The sequence below is a fragment of the Lissotriton helveticus genome, chromosome 4_1 (genome assembly GCF_964261635.1).
Source record: "Lissotriton helveticus chromosome 4_1, aLisHel1.1, whole genome shotgun sequence".
NCBI classification, from domain to species: domain Eukaryota; kingdom Metazoa; phylum Chordata; class Amphibia; order Caudata; family Salamandridae; genus Lissotriton; species Lissotriton helveticus.
This window is the reverse complement of record NC_136063.1, coordinates 808,926,974-808,948,254: the sequence shown is the minus strand read 5'-3', so window position 1 is coordinate 808,948,254 and position 21,281 is coordinate 808,926,974.

Here is a 21,281-nt window from a genome sequence, read left to right as displayed (position 1 = left end):
CAGGAATAAGTGTTTGAGACAGAGCAGCAAGGATGGATCAGAGCAGAATGTTGTAAAAAAGCGAATGACATTTGGGTTTCAGCTGATGAAAGACCAATGTTGCCTAATAGCCTGTTATTTCCCATGTCAACATTTTTATGACCCTCCACACTTTGGAAGGGATGTCATGGTGAGATTATTTAGGCAGAAATGATTTTAACCCCAATTTATAGTTCTAGCTGAGGAATTATGCCATAGATGTGTGACCTGTCAGCAAGCAAATGTAGGGTAAAGAACCTCTGTAACATTGCATCACATGGGAAGGTCAGAAGGACCCTTTAACAGGATGCAGTCAGTTTTTATAAAAATTCCTGTTTGAAATGGTTTCATAGTGTGCATTTACTCTCAATGAGTGGAACCCTATCCAATATAGAGAAATGACAGTTTCACTGTATCCAAACTGCTGTTGCAAGAACTCATACCCAGGTTCCGATTAGCAATTTGTCTGGAGTCAGACCAAGGGGCTCATTTTCACAAAGAGATCCTTACAATGCTGTGTGTGCCGTTACAAGTGAAACAAAGATTCTATTGTAGGTATTGACCAGAAGCTTCAGGGATAGTTGAACAGATCAATGGTACATTTAAATCACGTTAGATCAAAGTGTGTGCATCTACCTGTCTGAAATGGCCAAAAGCCTTGCCATTAGAATTGATGAGTCTCCGAAGCACCCCTGACAGAAGAACAGGATTGTTGCCACATGAAGTACTCATGGGACGTGCCATGCGACTGCCTGCCGGGCCTGCAAATGTGCTTGTAAATATCATAGATGACATGATTCTCAACAACTGCAAGGGGTTTGCTAATGTTTTGCAGTCTGTCTCTCACTAAGTTGAAGCTGTCACTGCCATACTGAGTCTCACATTCTTAACCTCAGCGACTGGGTCCTTGTCAAAAGCATGTCTGAAAATACTGCTTGAAACCAAGATGGCAAGGGGCTTTATCAGGTGATCCTGATTATCAAACTGCTGTGAAATGTGCTGGGATGCCCAACTGGATTAATGCCTTTCACACCAAAAGAGTGAGGTGTCTACTCATTGAGGTGGTGACATTCGAGCCAAGTCCACAACCTCCTCTGTCTGTATGTCCTAATGGACCACAAGGGGGTGACATTCATTAGAATCCTCACCTGTCCAAGTTCCTAAAATCTCACAAAGTGGTGTAGATTTTCACCTGAAGATGAAGATCTGAGACCTGGTAGAGGGCAACCAACTGAATTATTACCAGAACAACCAAATTGCCCTGGTGAAGGAATAAACACAAGGAGTTAAAAACTAAAAAAGATAGAGAAAGTGCCAAGGAATAAGAGACACTTGAAATCTAGTCGGTCAGTTGAATACAGACCTCAAGCCATCATCAAAGAAACAGAATCTAGTAGTATAAGTGATACAGATGACGATCAACAGACACCAAGGACATTTAAGAGAGCAAGGGTTCCTTATTGTAGGTATTAAGCACCTGAATGAACGTTTCATAGAGAACGTGCCTAACCCAACAGTCAATGATTCACATCAACTGAAAACAGAACCTCCATGAAATCTGCATTATCACAGCATATGATTCAAGATTTTAAAAAAAAAACAGTTTTTATTAAGAACAAACTGCAGCATCAAATGACATTATGTAGACATCTTCGTCAAAATTATACAAGGTCTCAGCATTGCATCACACCCTTCAATCCATCAGGATCACATAGGACCATAATCATTAACGGCTTTACACTTAGTATGATAGTTACAACTGTGCGCCCAGGTCAAGACAGCGGGATAACTCCCCATTGGTTCACCACCTTAACGTTGTAATCTTAGTTGCCTTGTGCGTGGGCCATCAACTCCTCATCTTTTCCCCCAAAAAATATTAAACTCGCCCTCCTCAGTTCCACCGTAGGAGATATGCAGATCTCAGGAGAGGTCCAAGATGGCGGCTGAGTAAAGACCTCGGGAGCCTACCTCCACATCACCCCAACCCTCAAACGAGTGCCGATGTTGTGTGGCCAAGAATGCACCCTGGTCCTGAAGTCTGGTCTCGCTGGCGTGAAGGAGAGCAGGTGACGACTGATAATAGAGTCTTTGGAAAAGCAGAGCGAAAGAACTGTTGTTCCCGCTGGGAAGTGCTAGCCTGGCTGTTGCTGACGGCAGTCTCCAGCTGGGGGAGCTCAGATGAGAACTGGCTTGAATCGCCTAGCAACCAAGAAGCCGGATGTGTGGTAGTGTATTACGGGAAGACGATGGCTATGGCAGCACGAGGAGCTCGAAGCAAGGCACGCGCAACATCACAGGCAAATTCTACCTCAGTGCGGCGTGAACCTGACCCGAAATCGGACATTGAAGTGAAGAAGTCCGACCAAGGCGGGGGTAAGAAGAGGAACATTAATAATGGAAAAAATGCTAAGTCCTTCAGCCCAGGCAGTTTAACTGCAGGAGAATCTGGAATAAAGCAGACGGTTATTTCGAGTCTGTTTTCTAAAAAGGATTTGAACAGTAAGGAGTGAGGTCAGATGAAAAATCAGACAAATGATTTGGCTAACAGCGAGAATACTGGTGAAATTCAGACAATAATTCAGGAGAACCTGACCGATTCAAATAACATGCAAATGTCCTGGGGGTCAAGCAATGAGTACACTGTACTGAGCATAGAGGATACTCCTGCAAATACTCAACAAGAGAGGTAAGAAAGCAAAGAAAGTAACTTGTTACAGCCTACCCCTCCCAATAATGACAAAACTGAGACGGATTAAAAGGAGAAAGCTAAGCGACCTCAGTGCAAGTCAGGATGTAAGACAGTTGCTGCTCGCAGTGGCAGAAGGTATACACCAAGGTCTTTTAGATAACACAGAGATGGGCTTCCTGTCCCCGATGTGATGGAAAACTTTTTCTCACCGAATGAAGAATCCTGTGAATTGGATGTCATGGAATCGCATAGTGGTAGCAGCGATGATGGGTGCGCAGATACCTCAACAAGCAATTGTAGTCAACAGGGGGGTAGAAAGGTGCCCAGGAAATCAAAGAAGCTCTCGGCAGGAAAGAAGAATGCCTGTAAGCGGGGTGGAACTGAGGAAGAGGACGAGCTCGGGTGGGACTATTCAGACACACAGTTGCTCTCCCTGTTGGGATCACATGGAACAGTGAGCTTAGAGAAGAGACCACAAAGGGGCATGGTGGTCCATAAGGACTCTTAGCAGTCATCTGAACCCACATTAGCTACGATTCTGCAATCGTTAAGTGATTTCAAAATGAGGTTAAAACGGAAAATCGACATGCCCGAGTAGCGGCAAAAAACTACAAGGCTCAGTGTGCAAAATTGGAAGACTTGCACTGAAATAGCGGAAAGGATGAGTATGGTTGAGAATCGGACGGAAGCACTTAAAACCACAGTCGAAGCTTTAAAAACACAGGCGACTTCACAGGAGAGCTCAGTGAACGACATTATGTGGAAACTGGAGGAGGCAGAAAACCGCCAACGCCGGAATAATCTAAGGATTCTAGGGATCCCCGAGAATAGTGAAGGAAGTGATATTCGTGCATTTACCATTAACCTGTTCAAAAATGCGATTCCAGAACTAACACAATGAGACTGGGACAAAGAAATCCAACGTGTGCACAGATTCCCGATGACAATGTCCAAGCACCCTTGAAATGATCAATCATATCCATGAGTCATTCTGATATACTTTGAAAACTTTTTGCTCCGACAGGTAGTGTACGACCTGGCAAGACCTAATAAAAGACGGACCTGGGAAAATTCTTCATTTTTTGCTAAACCGGATTTTGCGCATGCCACAGTGGAGAGACGCTGGAGGCTCCGACAGCTGATCACACCGTTTCAAAAAGCAGGAGCAGTAGCTTTCCTCCAGAACGCTGAAAAATTGAAAGTAATCTCGCAAGGAAAAACCTTGTTTTTCACATCAGAGATACAAGCTGAGCAAACATTGAAGGAAATCATTGCAGGGAATGCTAGACCTTTCAAGAATAATCAATAGTTGCATTTGTCGTTTTGTACTATTTGGATAGTCTTGTATGGAGTCATTTTGCTATTCTCTTTTTTTTTTACAGTTGGGTTATGTGGGAAGCCGGGTAAGGGAAAACATTTAAGCGGAGGAATGTGTATATTTGAGGGAAGGGGGTGTGGAGAGTGGGTGAGGTTGGTTTAGACGCTATCACACAGGCTCAGGATTGAGCCTGGCGGCTTAGATAATGGCGGGGTGGGGGTTGGGAAGGAGGGAGGGCGAAACTGTGGATTTGTAGACACAAGGTATACTTGATAGGTGCAGGGTGGGGGGGTCAATGCAAGAATAGAAATATCAAAGAAGGGCAAGTATGGTTTAAATTGAGGGACACAACTATAGTTAAGTATGGATGAGGTGAACAAACACTACCATGGCTGGGTTGAAAATTTTGACTGCCAACATATGTGGCCTTAATGACGCAAAGAAAAGACAGAAAGTAGCTGTTGGATTACAGATGACTGGGGCTAATATCATATGTCTACAAGGGACTCATATCAAGGGTTCGCAACGATATTTGCTTAATACACTAGGGTATCAGCTTATTACTGCTTCAACACAGGGGGTGTGAGCCAGGGGGGTGGCTATCTTGGCAAAAGGGGGTGGTCTACAATTTACACAATCACTAGCTGATAAATGTGGACGCTGGGTGATCACAAAATGTCACTATGACAATGGGGAAAGTAAAATGACATTATGTACTATCTATGGTAATATTAGCGATGACCCAGATGTGTTGTCTAGCGTGGCTGATGAACTGGCTCACTGGCCTCTCCTGTTGATAGTGTGTGGGGATCTCAATCTTAATTTGCCAGGTGACTGGTCTTCGGAGCCAGGCTTTAAATATCAAGGTAGGAAACCGAAAGTCTTCCAGGCACTGAAAGATATGTGTGTGTTACATGGGCTGATTGATGGCTGGCAATTAGAGCACTCTGAGGATCCTGGATATACGTATTACTCTTATCCGCATTCTCGGCATGCGCTGCTAGACTATGGGGGTCATTATGATGTCGGGCGGACTTAGTCTGCCCGCCATCCGATCGGTGTTTGGGACCGCCCACCATAAGGGCAGGGGTCCAGTTGGGGCGATGCATTCTGCATGTTTAGCATTGTGGTGGGCGGTGCTCTCAGCACCGCCCGCCACAATGCTAAAATTGCACATATGCATTTACATTAACAACCTGCAGGCACCGCGTGGTGCCTGCCGCTTTGTTAATGCAAATGCAGGGGGGTAACACAGGTAACCCCCATGTGCCCCCCCCACCGCAAGGCGACCGGGGCGGAAAAGCGGCCTCCGGTCTTTCCGTCCACCGCGGTCCCCCCTGCCATCCTAATATGGCGGGGGAATTTAGGTGCGGATGTCGGGCGGATTGCCCCTGCCAGGCTGGCGGTGGCTACCGCCAGCCTGGCGGGGCAATCCGCACGCCATCCTAATGGGCCCATATATGTTTATATCTAGTTCTTTGAGCTCTGCCAGAGTAATAGAAAAATTGCCAAGGGTTTTATCGGACCATAATCCTCTAGTGTTAAGTCTAGAATGTGGAATAAACAAACCTAATATGAGAATATGCACGTTCGAAAGAGCATTACTCAGTAATGAGAAATGTTGTCAACATATGAGGAGATGGATTCCGGAATTCTTGGAGGATAATTTAGGTAGTGCAGCAATAGATGTGGTTTGGGATGCCCTAAAGGCGGCTATCAGAGGGGAGACACTGCAATTCTCTCTTAGCTCTAGCAAAGAGGCCAAACAAAAGATGGTGATTTTAGAGCATAATTTGGGTAGGGCTGAGGGAGATCAAATTAAGACCGTTCACGAGGGGCGAGTAACTGATGGCGAATTGGGTGGCGATAGCGAAAAATTAAATTATTGATATCCTAATGGAAAAAGCAGTAGCCAAGGCGACAACACATAAAGAGAAGATATATGAACTGAATGAACAAGTGGGCCACCAATTAGCGGTCCGCACACAAGAAGAAAATTCAGCTAATATAGTAAAATAAATTAAAGACTGAATCCTCTGAAATAAGAGCTACATTTCAGCAATTTTATCAGGATTTGTATGAAGACGTAGAGAATCAACAGGGCAAACCTGAGGCATATCTAAATTTAAATCTACCGGCAAGATTTGAGAAAGAGGACCAAGAAAGTTTAGATAATCCTCCATACAGGGATGAGATCTTTCTCTCTATGAATAGTCTTGCTACGGGGAAAGCAGCTGGTATCGATGGAACCCCAACAGAGTTTTATGTAAAATTTTCATCCCAACTAAAAGAAATAATACAGGATTTATTTGTTCATATTTTTCAGGGGGGGATGCCACCAGCCTCATGGTCATCAGCTAAAATCGTGGACTTTAAAAAAAAAATCCTATAGAGCTTGGGTCTTATTGTCCTATCACGTTGATAACGGAGATTCCAAAATATATTTCAAACTATTAGCTAGCCGACTGGCACCAATTATACATACAATCGTATCTGGCCATCAGCACGGGTTCATCCCCTGGAGATCTACAATTGATCATGTCCAAAGGGTAATTTATCTCTTTGATTTTAAAGAGGTGACAGGAGATCCTATAGCACTTATATTTCTCGATGCTGAAAAAACTATCAATGGGGTCTCCTGGAAATACATCTGGGCTGCAATGTTACATAGTGGGATTAGAGAGGGATTTATAAAAGCAGTACAAATGTTATACGTTGAATCAGTAGCTATGGTGATGATTAATGGGGTATTGTCGGAAAAAATAATCATTACTAGGGGGACGAGGCAGGGGTGCCCGTGCTCCCCTCTTCTATTCGCGATTTATATTGACCCGCTCATCCGCAGACTAGAAAATAATATGTTAGTACCACCAATTTGGGCACGAGATTACGAGACAAAAACATTGGCATATGCGGATGACATCCCTCCAGTCACCAGCAATCCTATTACTGCAATAAATGCGATAAAAAGAGGAGGCCCTGAGTTTTGGAGCAGTCTCTGGATATAAATTAAATCAAGGTAAAACCTAGATTATTCTTAATGACACAGTTAGGATGAGGGATGACTGAGTCATAGATAAAGCTACATACCGAGGGGTTAGCATAACTGCAAAAGTAGAAAATATAGTTAGTAATAATGTGGAACCACTGATGCAACATACAAAAAAAGAACTGGCCTGGCTGAATAACCTACACCTAACTATAGGTGGCAGATGTAATGTGATCAAAATGCTCTTTTTACCCAAATTTTTATATTTTGTTTAGGTCAATCTGCTTTGAATTCCCTCCTCAATTGTTTAAATCCATTGAGTCTATGCTCTCCAGGTTTATAAGAGGCCACTTAGGGCCCTTAGATCCATGACATTACCAAAAGATAGAGGGGGACTGGCACGCCCAATTTTAAATCGTATTACTGGGCTACCATATTAATATATTGCGCAGTACTCATCTCTACAGGGACGAATAGCAGAATAAATGATAATATCCCCACTCCACAAGAACTTATATTGGGAAGGGGTTGTGAAGGATGCCTCTGGCAACATGTTAATGACAGCTATTTCAAGAAGGTTAAATTCAAGACCATCTCCGGCATATACAAGGTTTGGGGTAATGTTCGAAAATTACTGGGACTTGGGTGATACTCTCACAATACTCCATTATTAAAAAATGATGACCTCCCAGAGCTTTTCAGTGATAGCTGCATGGATAGGTGGATACAGGCAGGGATTGTACAGCTTGGCTGCTTTTATACGTTGATTGGGCTGAAGACATTTGACCAATTACGTAACAATTATGACCTCAGCCATAGGGATTTTTTTAAATACCTAGAGGTGAGAGATTTTCTGACAAAGAAAGGGGGGGTAGAGTAAAATTCCTAGCAATTAAAATGATGGAGAATGTACGTAAAAAATCTATCCTAACCATCATGGCGATATACGAGTCTTTCATCTCGCAGTTTCCGGATGATATGGAGAAGCAGATGGTTAATTGGCAGGCTAAATTAGTATTGCCCCAAACCCTCCTTCCCTCATATGAACTATCACAGACCTGCTTAATGTCGATAAAACTACAAGCCCAATTTTATAAAACCTTTTTTTCACTGTATTACACCCCGAATAAAATAGAAAAATGGGGGACCGGAAAGGAAACAACATGTCCACGTTGCACACTATATGAGGCTAATATCATGCATATGTTTGCTTCATGTAATGCATCATCAAATTTGACCGTAGAAATTTCCGGCTTTTTATCAGAAATATTTAAAACAGCAGTAAGTATCACAACAGAGGAAATACTGTTGGGTATAGCAAATGCTAACCGGCCGAAACATATGCAAGGGCTGATTTTTGTGGCAATGGCTGTTTTAAGGTTATGCATTGGGTCAGCCTGGCTAGACCCGTATCCACCAGCGTTGCAGCAATGGAGCGCCCGCTTGTTGGCAACATGCAGCTTAGAGGTGGCCATATATAAAAGAAAAGGGGGTAATAAACGTAAAAGAGGTATGATGTTGTGGGACCCACTGTTACAGTAGATACAAAGTCACACTGTGGACGGATAGATGTTCTTGTTTAGACCTTTTGTACAAAGGAGAAATGTTAGCCTAGAAATAACTATTTATTTTAAGAATTGATTGTATTGTATATATGATGAACTACTCTGTACTGCTGAACTTTACGTCTATGTAAAAACATCTAATAAAGATATTTTAAAAAAAAGGAGATATGCATATCTCACCCCTGTATTTGTTCCAGCTACCCCACTTATGATCCCATTTTCGTGGGCACCCTATACCTTTTTACACAGTTTTTTCGGCAATCATGGCATAGTCCATGTTCTTTGCCCAATCCCACAGGTGAGGTGTCCTGTCCACCCCCCACTTCTGAGCAATATTCCGTTTTGCTATACTCCACCCATAGTGACCCAAGACTGCTCCGCTTGTGTGAGGTCCGTTGCTTCCCAGATATTTAGGAGACATAGCGTGGGAGATGGCTGTATAGATTTGTCACAAGTCCTGGTCAATTGTTGGGTGACGTCTTTCCAGTATTGCTGTATATGGGGGCAGTCCCAAAGGATGTGTATGAATGTGCCAGCCTGATTACAGCATCGGAGGCAGAGTGGATCAGGCCTCCGACCCAATCGGAATAACAATATAGCGTCAAAATATATCCGATGGAGAATCTTGAGTTGAACCAGTCGAAGTCGCATCGGAATGGCCACCTCTCGGGGTGAGGCCTCCGACTGTGCTAGTTGGTACTTAACTTGGAGGTCCGCAAACTTTGCCTTCTTCCCCTACACCCACATATCCCCCACTGTGGAAATCCTTATCATGTCCCATTTGTCAAACCCTGAACAGGTACTGAGGTGGCCTAAAATGTCTGGTTCCAACAGAGGGGTATCCTTCGTTAGGTGTCCCTACCACCCCCAGCCGCCACTGGACAACATGCCACACTTACACCGTACGTGCTGTGGGGCCAGTCATTGGTAGTTTGCTATTGTTTGTGTATAATGCTCTATTATAGCCCCCTTTACCTATTAGCCAGTGGTCAGTGCGAAAACTGGGGTCATCTTGTGGCCCAAACACCCATCTATTAATGGCCGTTAATTGCGAAGCCTGATAGTAGAGGCGCATATCCGGCAACCCAATACCCCCATCGTACCATCCCATAGTGAGCTTATTTATGGCTATGCGAGGCTGTCTATTCTCCCACAGTAAGTCCCTCACTGCCACTTCAATCTGCAAAAAGTAAGAGTTAGGGACTGGATTAGGTGCATTTTGTAGAGCATAAAGAAAACGCAGTAGGGCGAGCATTTTGAATAGAGACACATGTCCCAGGAGAGTAAGGGGGAGTGTCTTCCAATGTGTGAGGTCTGATCTAAACCTCTGTATCAGTCCCAGTAAGTTTTGTTCAAAGAATAGTGCAGCATCAGTCGTGATAAAGATGCCCAAGTACCGAAAACCCTGGGTTGCTACCGGAATATTATATCCTCGAGGGCTTTGCGGGGGTCTCCCCAGAGCGAGTACATCTGGGATTTGGACCAGTTTTATGAAAAATATGAAGTACTCAGCGTAACGATCGCGCTGGTGAAGCAAGATAAAGCACAATGTCATCCGCATAAAGTTATATGCGGTCTTCATGGTCTCAAGTCCACTTAATGCCTCTAATGCATGGGTTCCCCCTGATCCAGACTGCTAGAGGCTCAAGGACCAAGGCAAAAAGGAGTAGTGACAGTGGGCATCCTTGCCTCGTGCCTCGACAGAGGGGGAAGGAAATGGAATGATGGTTGTTCACTGAAACGTGCTCCATGGGTTGTGTATAAAGTAGTCTGATACACCCGATCAATTTGGGTCCAAACCCGATGCGGGCTAGTACTGCATCAAATACTCCCAGGCACTAGTGTCGAATGCCATTTTGGCATCAAGTGGCAACAGAATCCCTTCCTCCTCGAATGTTTCTTCACGTCCCAGTGCGCCATGTACCCTTTGCAGATTCCGTGCCGTATTCCGACCTGGCATGAATCCCGACTGGTCCGGATGAACTCGATTGATGAGATAAGGGAGCAGACGGTTAGCAAACAGTTTGACCAAAGTTTTGGCCTCCACATTAATCAGAGATATGGGCCAGTACGAAGAGCACTCTTCCACCAGTTTACCGGGCTGTGGATTACCACTATGGTGGCTGCGCAAATATCAGCCAGGAGAAGGTCATTCTCATAACTTTCGTTATGTAGATTAAATGGGGCGCTAGCTTCAATGCCATGGTTTTGATAGGGAGCCCGTTAGGACCCATCGCTTTACCAGCAAAAATGTCCTGGATTGTTTCCTGAATCTCATCTAAAGATATATCTTTGTCTAATTCCTCCCTAACCTGCTGGGAGATACTAGCTACCTCTATAGTAGCGAAGAGATCTGCAGCCATCGAACCTTATGAGGCTTTCGGGATTCCGTACACACGTTAATAATGGGTCCCAAAGGCGTCAGCGATGCCCTGTGGATCAGTGATTAAATTGTCGTTAGGTCCTTTTACTGCACGCACCCATCTTCCTGACTGTTCCTTGCATTCTAGCCATGCCAATAGTTTACCAGTACGCTCACCTTACTTATACGTCCGGTGATGAGTGGCCAAGGAACGCCTGGTGGCATCTTCTAGGAACAATTGTCTATAGTCCTGCCTTTTGATATTGAGACGGTGTTGTGTATCAGGTTCAGAGCCCGAGATATGGCAGCCTCAAGGTGCAGAATATCCGTCTCCAATTCGACCACCCTCTTGTTACGCTCGGCCCTATGACCCACCATCAGAGATAGTGCCCTCCCCTTGATCACTGTCCCGTAGGCACCCCATAGTGTAATTGCCAACTTAACTGACCCCATATTCTCCTCAAAGTAATAATCTGTATCTCGCCGCAGGTCATCTCTAATGTGTGGAATGTTTAGTGCCCATGGCTGTATCATGATCGGACCAGGTTGTTTAGCGCGTTGAGCACCGAGGACCACCTGAACAGGGGAATGATCTGATATTCCTCGCGCCACGCAAGCGGAGGCAGTACATTTGTGTATGTGTTGGGCATGGGTGAACTGATAATCAAGTCTTGGTTGACTGCCATGTACCCTAGATTGAAACGTAAAGTGTGTGTCATGGGGGTGCGACCATCTCCAAATATCTACCATCCCCAAAGCATTTGTAATATCACGGAGTTGTGAACAGTGTGTTGAGTCACGTCTGGGCGGGGACCGGTCGAGTAGGCCATCCATCGTAAAGTTGCAGTCACCTCCCATTACCCAAATTCCCACAGGCAGGTTCAGTAGTAGCACCCCAACATCCATCAGAGTTAAGCGTTGTAGTCCAGGTGGGGTGTCCCTGGAAATAACATTAATAACTTTGCCCTCCCACATACCAGTACATGCTGCATATCTACCATGTGGATCTGTCCAAGTGTTCTGTACCACATAAAGGCTACTTTTACGGAGAAGAACCCCCACTCCTCTAGATCAGGCAGTGAAGCCCGAGTGTACGACCATATGATATCCCTTTCTATTGAGGGCAATACATGAATTCCCTGTCAGATGAGTTTCTTGAAACAGTACTATATCAAGCCCCTGCCGATGGATATATTGCAACACTATGCCTCTCTTAATTTTGTCTCCCAACCTGTTGACATTCCAGGTGGTAAGTTTAATTCCCTGACCTCTCGCCATCAGCGCAAATTAGTAGTATTATGGTCATCACGGAGAGTCTGCATAGTCCTGAACCCTCCGAGGCATCCTTCAGGGTGACTCCTAGGCCACTACCTTGCCATACAGTGCCTTGAAGCATTTTGTCGGTGACCTGGGAGTTGATGCCAACTAAGATGTGCACACACAAGCTGCCACTTCATCCTGCTGCAAAAAAACTGTTTCTACTAACCCCCCAACAACTCAAACCCAAACTTGCCCACCCCTTTAAGTCCTCACCCTCCTCCCTGCTCAACGAGACTAAAACCGCCTGCCACCCCCAACATGCAGAGTGCCTGTCGCCCACCCATAAACAACTCCAGGGAACGTGAGCTACCCCACTCCCAAGCTACATATACACAACCAGTAAACGCTGCGCCACTTGGCCTGACCCCCTTCCCTGAAAGAAAGCACAGTCCAGAGGCCCGCTGCGGCACCAGACCGTCATCTGGCAGTGTCCTTGAATGATCACAAGCATGACCGCAGCCCATCAGAAGTAATAACGACTGTAGAACAGCTACAAACGATTAAGGAGCATACAAATGAAAACCCTAAAGGTCTATTATGGAACCAGGTCAATCCCTTTTGTAAAAGGTGAGGCAGATTTCGATCGATAAATACCCAAGTATTGCCCGGCGTTAATCGCCTCTCATACCACTCGAAATTATCAAACAAAGAGAGACTGGAAGGCAGGAAACAGAGGTTTATTCCGACGGAGCAGAACACGTCAAATCAGACAACAGGGTATCTTCTCGAGGTGCTCTAACCGCATCTCTGAGGCCTGGCCTCTTATACACAGGTTTATGACTTTATTGCATGAAACACATTCCTGTAAATGCTTTGAAGTACGGAAGACATCCCTGAAATCCCCGCTTCATGCCTGTTCCCACACACAGTGACAGTAGAAGTCCCCACCCCGGTCTCAGCAGGTGATGACTGTAGCGCAGCTGGATATTCCGTCGATTCCCGGAATGTGTGCGGCTGATCGGATCTCATGGGGTGGGAGGGGGTTTCGATTAGTCTTAGATCCTTTGAAGAGGGGCAGCTGCCTAATGTATGGGCAATAAACTGCATCCGCAGGGCTAGGTGACGGCCTGGGATCGGGCTGGACAATCGGGCACAGAGGATGGGGGTCCATCAAAGGATGTGTGCATCAAAGGGACGGAGGGAGGTGTTGGCCGGGTACGGGATGTGGATCCGAGGCAGGGTCGCGCTGAAAGAGGTGGTTTATGGCCCGAGCGTGTGAGAGCGGGGGCTGTCAATGCGCGGGAGGGATGTCTGCGAGGTCGAGAGAGAGGGAGAGAAAGAAGCGCTGGCTATCGGCAGTGGGCAGAGAGGCCATGGCATTCAAAATGGCTGCTGCTTACGCGCACATATGAGCCTGAAAGGACAAGATGGCGCCGATAATGTTTAAGTCGCAATCTAGATTTTAACAGTCCTCCCTTTTCAACATATCTAGCCAGCTTGTCAGTCTATGTCTATTCCCATCATGTTACGGATCTCTACATCATACAATGCTTTAATGCGTTCAGTTTCAAAGTCCAGAGTCTTAGGGCAGATGCAGTTGGCACAAAGTGAGCACAGAGGTGGCAAGCATTGAATACCCAGGCAGAATCTACATATCACAATAATCGGTATCAAGATGATCATAAACAACCTCCACCCCCAGTCCTTTACAGTATTCCAAAACCAACTCCCAAGCGACCATTCTTCTTGTTCCTGATGAACTTCTGAGGAGAGTCTATGGAGATGTTCAATGGCCTTGTAGACTGAGGGCGAATTGTCTGGTATGAAGGTGCAACAGCTAGACCCGATGATACGGCATGCTCCTCCACGATCCGCTAGAACCACATCCAGAACAAGGCGGTTCTGAAGGGCCACCAGGCGGACCGCCTGAAGCTCGGCTGTATTGTTTGTGAGGATGCCAGCTGTGATGTTCATTGTCGTTTCGACTGCCTGGGTCAAATGTCGGATGGCACGGCTGTTCGCCATCGGACCCCAGAGTGGAACAAGTCCCTTTATTGCATCCAGGAATTGTGCTCCGGTGGAGTCGGCTTGTTCAATGTCTCTCGCTCGCTTTTGTCGGTGATGGTTTGCTGGAGCCACATAGGTGGGAGGAAGGACGAAGGCAATGTAGCAGGTACCTCTCCAACCCTTTGGGAGCCAAGTGTAGGCTTTTGTACCACAGACAAAGTACATGTTCGGAGAGGTGATGAAAGAGGTTGGGTCAGTTGAGTCCAAAGTTCTAGTGATGCGGCAAGTGCTGTGGCCCACCAACTGCGTGCCGAGACCTTCGATGCATACAAGGCCCGAGATGTTGACAACAGACAGGGCTACAGTCAGGGTGGCAGCTGCTCGTTTTTGGAGGTAAGAGAAGGTGGGTCTGGCTGGGTTGTTGAACACCTGCATTTCAATTCGTTCTTCGGCCGGAATGTCCATGTGAACTGAGACATTGGTTGTCAGCGGGCAGAAGGGAGCAGCAGTTCTTCCTGTTTTGTTCAGCCAGACTCAATGATAAAAATGCGACATGGTTTTTCCAGAGGTGGCATTATCCCTGTAACTCTCTTGCAAGAGGATCAGCCAAGCAAGGCAGGAACCATGGACCGAGAAAGGTGAAGGGATGAAGGGGATGGAATGTCCGGTGGCATGTGGCAACAGTCCACAGATCCAGCAATTTGTGGCATTGGCGGCAAGGTTGTGCTGGTGTAGCAACTGTACAAAAGAGTTGTTCCAAAACTCCTTCCGTCTCTCTCGGAGTTGAGGTGAAAGAGGGATCAGATGGTGTTCTTTCATGGTGGTAGGCTGTGCAGTGGTTAGAAATACCTCACGAGCTGGTGCACTTTCTTCCACGATCCAGAGGGTGGTCACGAGGAGGAGGCAAAAGAGAAGGGTGATAAAGAGTGCAATAGTCTTTGAGCTGTGTAACCTGTCAGTCTTTGGGTTCCTGTAGTGTGTCTTCGGATATCCGGTTGCTTCCATCATCTTCGTATCGGGCGCTTCCATCATCTTCAAGGGGCTCGGTAGCGGGCAGAACCACAAACTTCGTTTGGTTTCTCTCCTGACAGCCTTAGTAGTGTTAGGCCACCGCTCTGAGAATTGTAACTTAGTCAGTGGTCTGCTTAGCCGAAGCTCCCTCCTTTCGTCGCAGGTTATACCCTTCTCTGGATGGCACAGTGGGATCGGGGAAATTCTGCCAATTCAAGTGTCTCTGTGTCAGGGTAACAGCTCAAGGATGGTCGGTCTTTGTTCAGGAGCTCTTCTTGGGTAGCCACGTCTTCGGTCGTCGTCAGCGTTGAGGAGATTTTCTTGCAGTGGTGTGCGTGCAGCCAGTTCCGCTTCCCTTCCACTCGAAGAGCTGTTCGGGTGGTGATCAAGACTTGCCAGGGGCCCGTCCACCGAGGTTCCAGACTCTTTGCTCGCTGGAAATTCCGGATCAAGACGAAATCACCTGGTTGGATCTCGTGCCCGAGGCCCCTGGAAGTGTCGGGGATGGCCTGCAGCACCTGTTGATGGATAATAGACAGTGTTTTGGTCAAATTGTACAGATAGTCAGACATAAGGACGTCCGGGACGTCATGAAGGGATGTCGGTTTTGGTGCAGACCAGATGCTCATAGGCCTGCCAAAAACGACCTCATAAGGAGTCAAGTGGTGTTTGGTAGGGGTGGAACGCATTGACAGCAATGCCAAAGGGAGAGCGTCTGGCCATTTCAGTCCTGTGGTGAACACTTTCTTTGCTAGTTTGAGCTTCAGCGTGGCATTATGTCGCTCAACCAGTCCAGCAGATTGGGGGTGGAAGACTGCGTGGAAATTTTGCTTTACACCCAACCCCTTCAGGATGAGCTGGATAACCTCGGCTACGAAGCGGGGGCCGTTGTCGCTCCACAAAATTCGACAAAGGCCGTAGCGAGGGAAGAATTCCTTCAGTAAGACCTTCTCAGTAGCAATGGCAGTGTTGTCGCGAGTTGGATAGGCTTCCACCCACTTGCTAAATGCGCACACGACAACAAGCACATACTTTAGGCCTTGGCATCTCTCTAGCTGGATGTAGTCCATCTGCAGGACTTCGAATGGATGGTTGGGGACCCCAAACCCTCCCCGGGGTACAACAGTTCCTTTCCCAGGGTTGTGTTGCAGGCATATCAGACATTGCTGAACTAGGCGTTTGGTTGAGTCTGTAATTCTGTCATTGTGCCAAACTTTGGAGACAAGTTCGGCCATAGGGGCAGATCCTATGTGTGCAGGGGAGTGTGCCATGGTCAGTATGGGGATCAAGTATGAATTGGGTAGCAACCATTTGTTCGTGTCTTTTGTCCGCCAGCAGCCTTCATCGTCTTTCAGTCCCACCCGTGCCCATTCAGTCAGTTCGTGGGATAAGCTCGCCATCTGGATGTCCCTAATAGTTTCCCTAGCGTCCTTCCATTTTTCTGTTTGTGACCTGGTCACATACATGCGTGTCATTGTCCTATTCTCAGCTGTGGTCCGGGCAGTGATGTCGGCCAGTGCATTCCCCTGCCCAATGATGTCCGTAACCTTTTTGTGTGCCTGGCATTTGATTACAGCAAGTTGTTTCGGGAGGAGGACTGCTTCAGTCAGAGCGGAGACTAGATCTCCGTGTAGGATGGGTGTGCCGTGTGAGGTCAGGAATCCCCTCTCCTTCCACAAGAGCCCAAAATGGTGAACTACCCCGAAGGCATACTGGCTGTCTGTGTAAATATTCGCTGTCGTCCCGGCTGCTAGGATACATGCTCGTGTGAGGGCGATCAGTTCCGCTGCCTGTGCAGATCGTTGTGTGATGCGGGCTGTCTCAACTACAGTTCGGGCTGTGGTAACTGCATAAGCGGCTGAGGTAGTGCCATCGGGGAGTTTGATACAAGAGCCTTCTACCCATAGCTCTCAGTCGGGATCTGGAAAAGCAGTGTCTCGGAGATCAACTCTGCTCCTGGTCTGTTCGTCCGTGAGGGTCACACAGTCATGTATCGGGGGCACATTGGGGTCGTTCTCCGGTAGGGGCAACAATGTTGCTGGATTCAGTGTGGTGCATCTTTTCAGAGTGATATTGGGTGCAAGCAGAGTCAGTTCGTACCCAGTCAGTCGTGCACTAGTCAGGTGTTGCGTCTTAGTCTGGTTTAGGAGGGTGTCAACCGCATGGGGCACTAACACCGTAAGGGAATTCGAGAGTACGATCCCCTCACTCTGTCGGATAGAGATAGCAGCGGCAGCTACAGCTCGAAGGCAGGCAGGCAAAGCTCTGGCTACGGGGTCAAGAGTGGCAGAGAAGTAGGCACATGGGCGTTGCTTGGGGCCAATGGACTGAGTCAGGACAGACAAAGCGCACCCCTCCCTTTCGTGAGTGTAGAGGGAGAAGGGCTTTGTGTAATCGGGGGTTCCTAAGACTGGTGCGGAACAAAGGGCGTCTTGTAGTTCTCTGAAGGAGGATTGGCACTCGGGGTCCAAGGGAGCGGGAAGGGGACATCTTTAGCCAGCAGGGAAAGTAGTGGATTCACAATGAGGCTGAAATTTGGTAACCACTGTCGACAGAAGGAGGTGAGGCCTACTAGGGAGCGGACTTGTTTCTGTGTCTTAGGGACAGGGGTGTCCAGGATGGTCTGAATTCGGTCGGGCGTAAGCTTCCTCCCGTCTTTGGACAGGAGATGGCCTAGGTAAGTGACCTGGGGTTGGCAAAATTGCAACTTCTTTTTGGAGACCTTGTGGCCATTCTCCGTGAGGAAGTGCAGGAGTTGGATGGTGGCAGTGACTGCAAGTGGAGTGGTGTCGGCCGCCAAAAGGATATCATCGACGTGCTGTATCAACACCACTCCGTCCGGTAACTGGACTGCGTCAAGCTGTCTCTTGAGGGCCTGGCTGTAGATGCTAGGACTTTCAGTGTAGCCTTGGGGTGCTCTACAAAATCTATATGAGCGGGATTTTAAGGTGAAGCCGAAAAGGTAGCGGCTGTCTGGGTGGATAGGGATGGAGAAGAAGGCGTTCTTGAGGTCGATTACCGTGAAGGTGGTAGCAGTGGTGATGTCTGAGACTACGGGGTACTGGGGTACAACTACTTTGTTGACCTCTCGTAGGTCGATGATGAAGCGGTACGCCTTTTCATCTCCCTCACCCTGCTTCTTTACAATAGGTAGGATAGGGCTGTTGCAAACATTGCTAACTACTTCCTCTACCACTCCTGCATCTATCAGGGACTGGATGATCTCTACCAATGCCTTCTCGCCCTCGGGCGATATCCGATATTGTGGAAGTTTTGGGAGCACTGCGTCCTGTCGAACAGTTATGTGTACTGGGTCTTTCATCATGCGTCCTACGTCCGAGTCAGTCTTTACCCATAGGTACAGAGGTAGAGTGTCGAGTAGGGACAAGTCAGCGTCGGTGATGGAAAACATGCGTAAAGTGGGACAGGATCTGAGCATAGTCGGGTTGTCGTACAGAATGACTCGAACCCCATCTTGTGAACACCTAATAGTAGCTCGGAAATGCTTCAATATGTCAAGTCCCATAATAGCATCAGGGGTGTTGGATGAAAGTAGGAACGTGGTGTCAGTGGTGTTATTTTCCAAGTCGAAGGAGATCATTGCGGACAAGGGGTTAGTGGAGGGCGTTCCATCAAAACCTATCGATGTTACATGTGAGCCAGACAAGGGTGCCCTCGGAATCAGTCGTTTAGATAACGCGCTGCGTGTTGCGCCAGTGTCTACCAAAAATGGAGACTTCGTACCCAGGACCTTAGCGGTAACATAAGGACCTTGCTGGTCAACTTTGAGCTCGACTGGATCCCTCCCTTGCCTTTGGCGGTCCTATGCGAAGTCGCGGGCATTGTCGTAGTCAGACTGTTGGTACTGGTTCTTTCGGGGACGGTCAAACGTATTCGGTCTGCCTGATCTGTCGTTGTTGGTGTCGTTTGTGTTCCCTCGTCCCTGTCCTCTATTTCTTGGCTCGCTTGCTACGTCTCTCGTGTCCCTATTTTTGATTGCTTCTAGCCGAACCGGACACTGGGATTTCCAATGGCCAAATCCTTTGCAAAACGCACACTGGTTCTCGTCGATGTCTGTTCGTGGGGTGTAGGGTGCGGGTGTACGGTCTCTAGGGGGTGGATTTCTCGGAGCATTCGATTGGTAGCTTCCTTTGTACTGTTCTCTTCCACTAGTCACCCCTTGCAACTGAGCAATCATCACCCTTTCCTTCAAGTCCTTTTTCTTTTTCTCAGTCACCCTATCGTTCTCATTCTTTTGATGCTCATAGTACTGGGCCATCTGAAGGATAGCCGCGGGTTTGGAGGCTGCCCAACTACTCTCGCTAGTCTGTAGTTTCTGTGAGACCTCCTGTGACAGACCTTTGACGTAATTCTGGACAAACAGATGATGTCCGGTTGCAGTGGTCATGTCCTTGCCGCTGTAATCGGAGAACACCGTTTCAAACCGGGAGAAGTATTCTGATACGTCTTCCTGGGGTTTCTGGCGGCAGGCCGTTACTATCGACCAATCCACTTTCTTTTCTGGGATCAGGGTTTTCAATTTCTGGACGATCTTGTCTGGGAGGTCTAGAATGGAATTTAAAGGTTTCTGCCCAGGCTCTCGTTGCCTATCTATGCCATCGAGTTGCGACCAGGTATGTCCGAACAGCTCAAGGTGGTCGACTTTCCGGATTTGCTTCCACACATCAGCTGGCAGACATAGCCCGAAAAACAAATCGATGTCCGCTAGGGTCATAATCGTCGAACCCAAGGCTGTGCCTAATTCAGTATAAAAGGCGGTGGGGTTCTTTCATAAATCAGGCAACGATTTTCGGAACGTCAAAATGTCTTGCCGATCCCATGGTTGGTAGACCCAGTTGTAAACAACTCTCCCTCTTGCATCTTGGTGGTTAATGTCGTCATGTGTTCCCTGTCCTCTTGGGGGAACCCAGTAGGGAGCGGCCTCCTTTATAGGCATCATAGTATTAGCTTTTTCGGTTTGGGGTTCAGCCGCTACAGGAGCCGCAGCGCTAGTTTCTGGTCTCTGTTCAGTGAGGTGGCGGAAGACTTCAAGCGTACGCGCGAAGAGGTTCGTCACATCACACTCGCCTTCATCCCCAATGTCAACTTTCCTATAGAGGGTCGTTAACCTCTCAGGACCTTTATCTTGGTACTGATCCTCATAGGCATTGAGGGTGTGATAACAAAATCGCACAACAAAGTGTCGTCTGTGGCTATTGGCATACGAATTGTACATGTCTGTTACATATTCCTCGTTCTCTTTTCGTTCCACCAGTGTCTTCACTATCTTATCGATCCCTACTCGTTCATCTTTGCTCAATCGGTTCATTCTAGTGGAATCTTTCCTTCTAGTTTCAGGGTCATCTAGTGCTACTGCTTGTGCTGTGTTGAGTACAAGGGGTTCGTCCGGCGCGGAGGCCGTGAGGACCGAGGTCTTGGCACTATTCTCACCCGTACTTGGGGGCTGCGGGGGTTGTACTAAGGTTTGGGAAGGGGCGTATGGAGGAGGCATGTAGATGATTGGGGGACCTAACAATAAGTCATTGTTCGCTCGTTGTTTCGAGGGTAACTCAGGGTAGAGCATAGAGGGGGTTCGGACGGGACACTGGCCTGATGTTTCAGACTCTTGTTTCTGTTTGGCTTTCTCCCTTTCCTTTATCTCTTCCTCCAACTTTCTAGCAGCTAGGTGAGCTGCTTTTCGTAGCTCTTTCTCTAATCTGACTACGTTTCTCTTTTTCCGTTGTTCTGCTTCTTTGCGCCACATGCCGAGGCTGTCGAGCATAGTGGGCGTTGCCTTATTGTTACGAAGGGCTGTTTCCAGTACGTTTATTTTATTATCATCAAAGGATCCTATCAGTGGCCACTGACTTTCCTGATCCTTCCTTGTATATTTATGCCATAGTTTACTATAAGCTATGGCGACTAGTCCGTATTTAGTGAACATGTCCTTATTAGGGGTGCCTTCCAGTGGAGCTGGATGGTTCATCTCTAATAGGCGGTCCGGGTTGAACCAACTACTATTCAGTGGGGAGAAGATAGGCATGACAGATTACAGAGGGGGA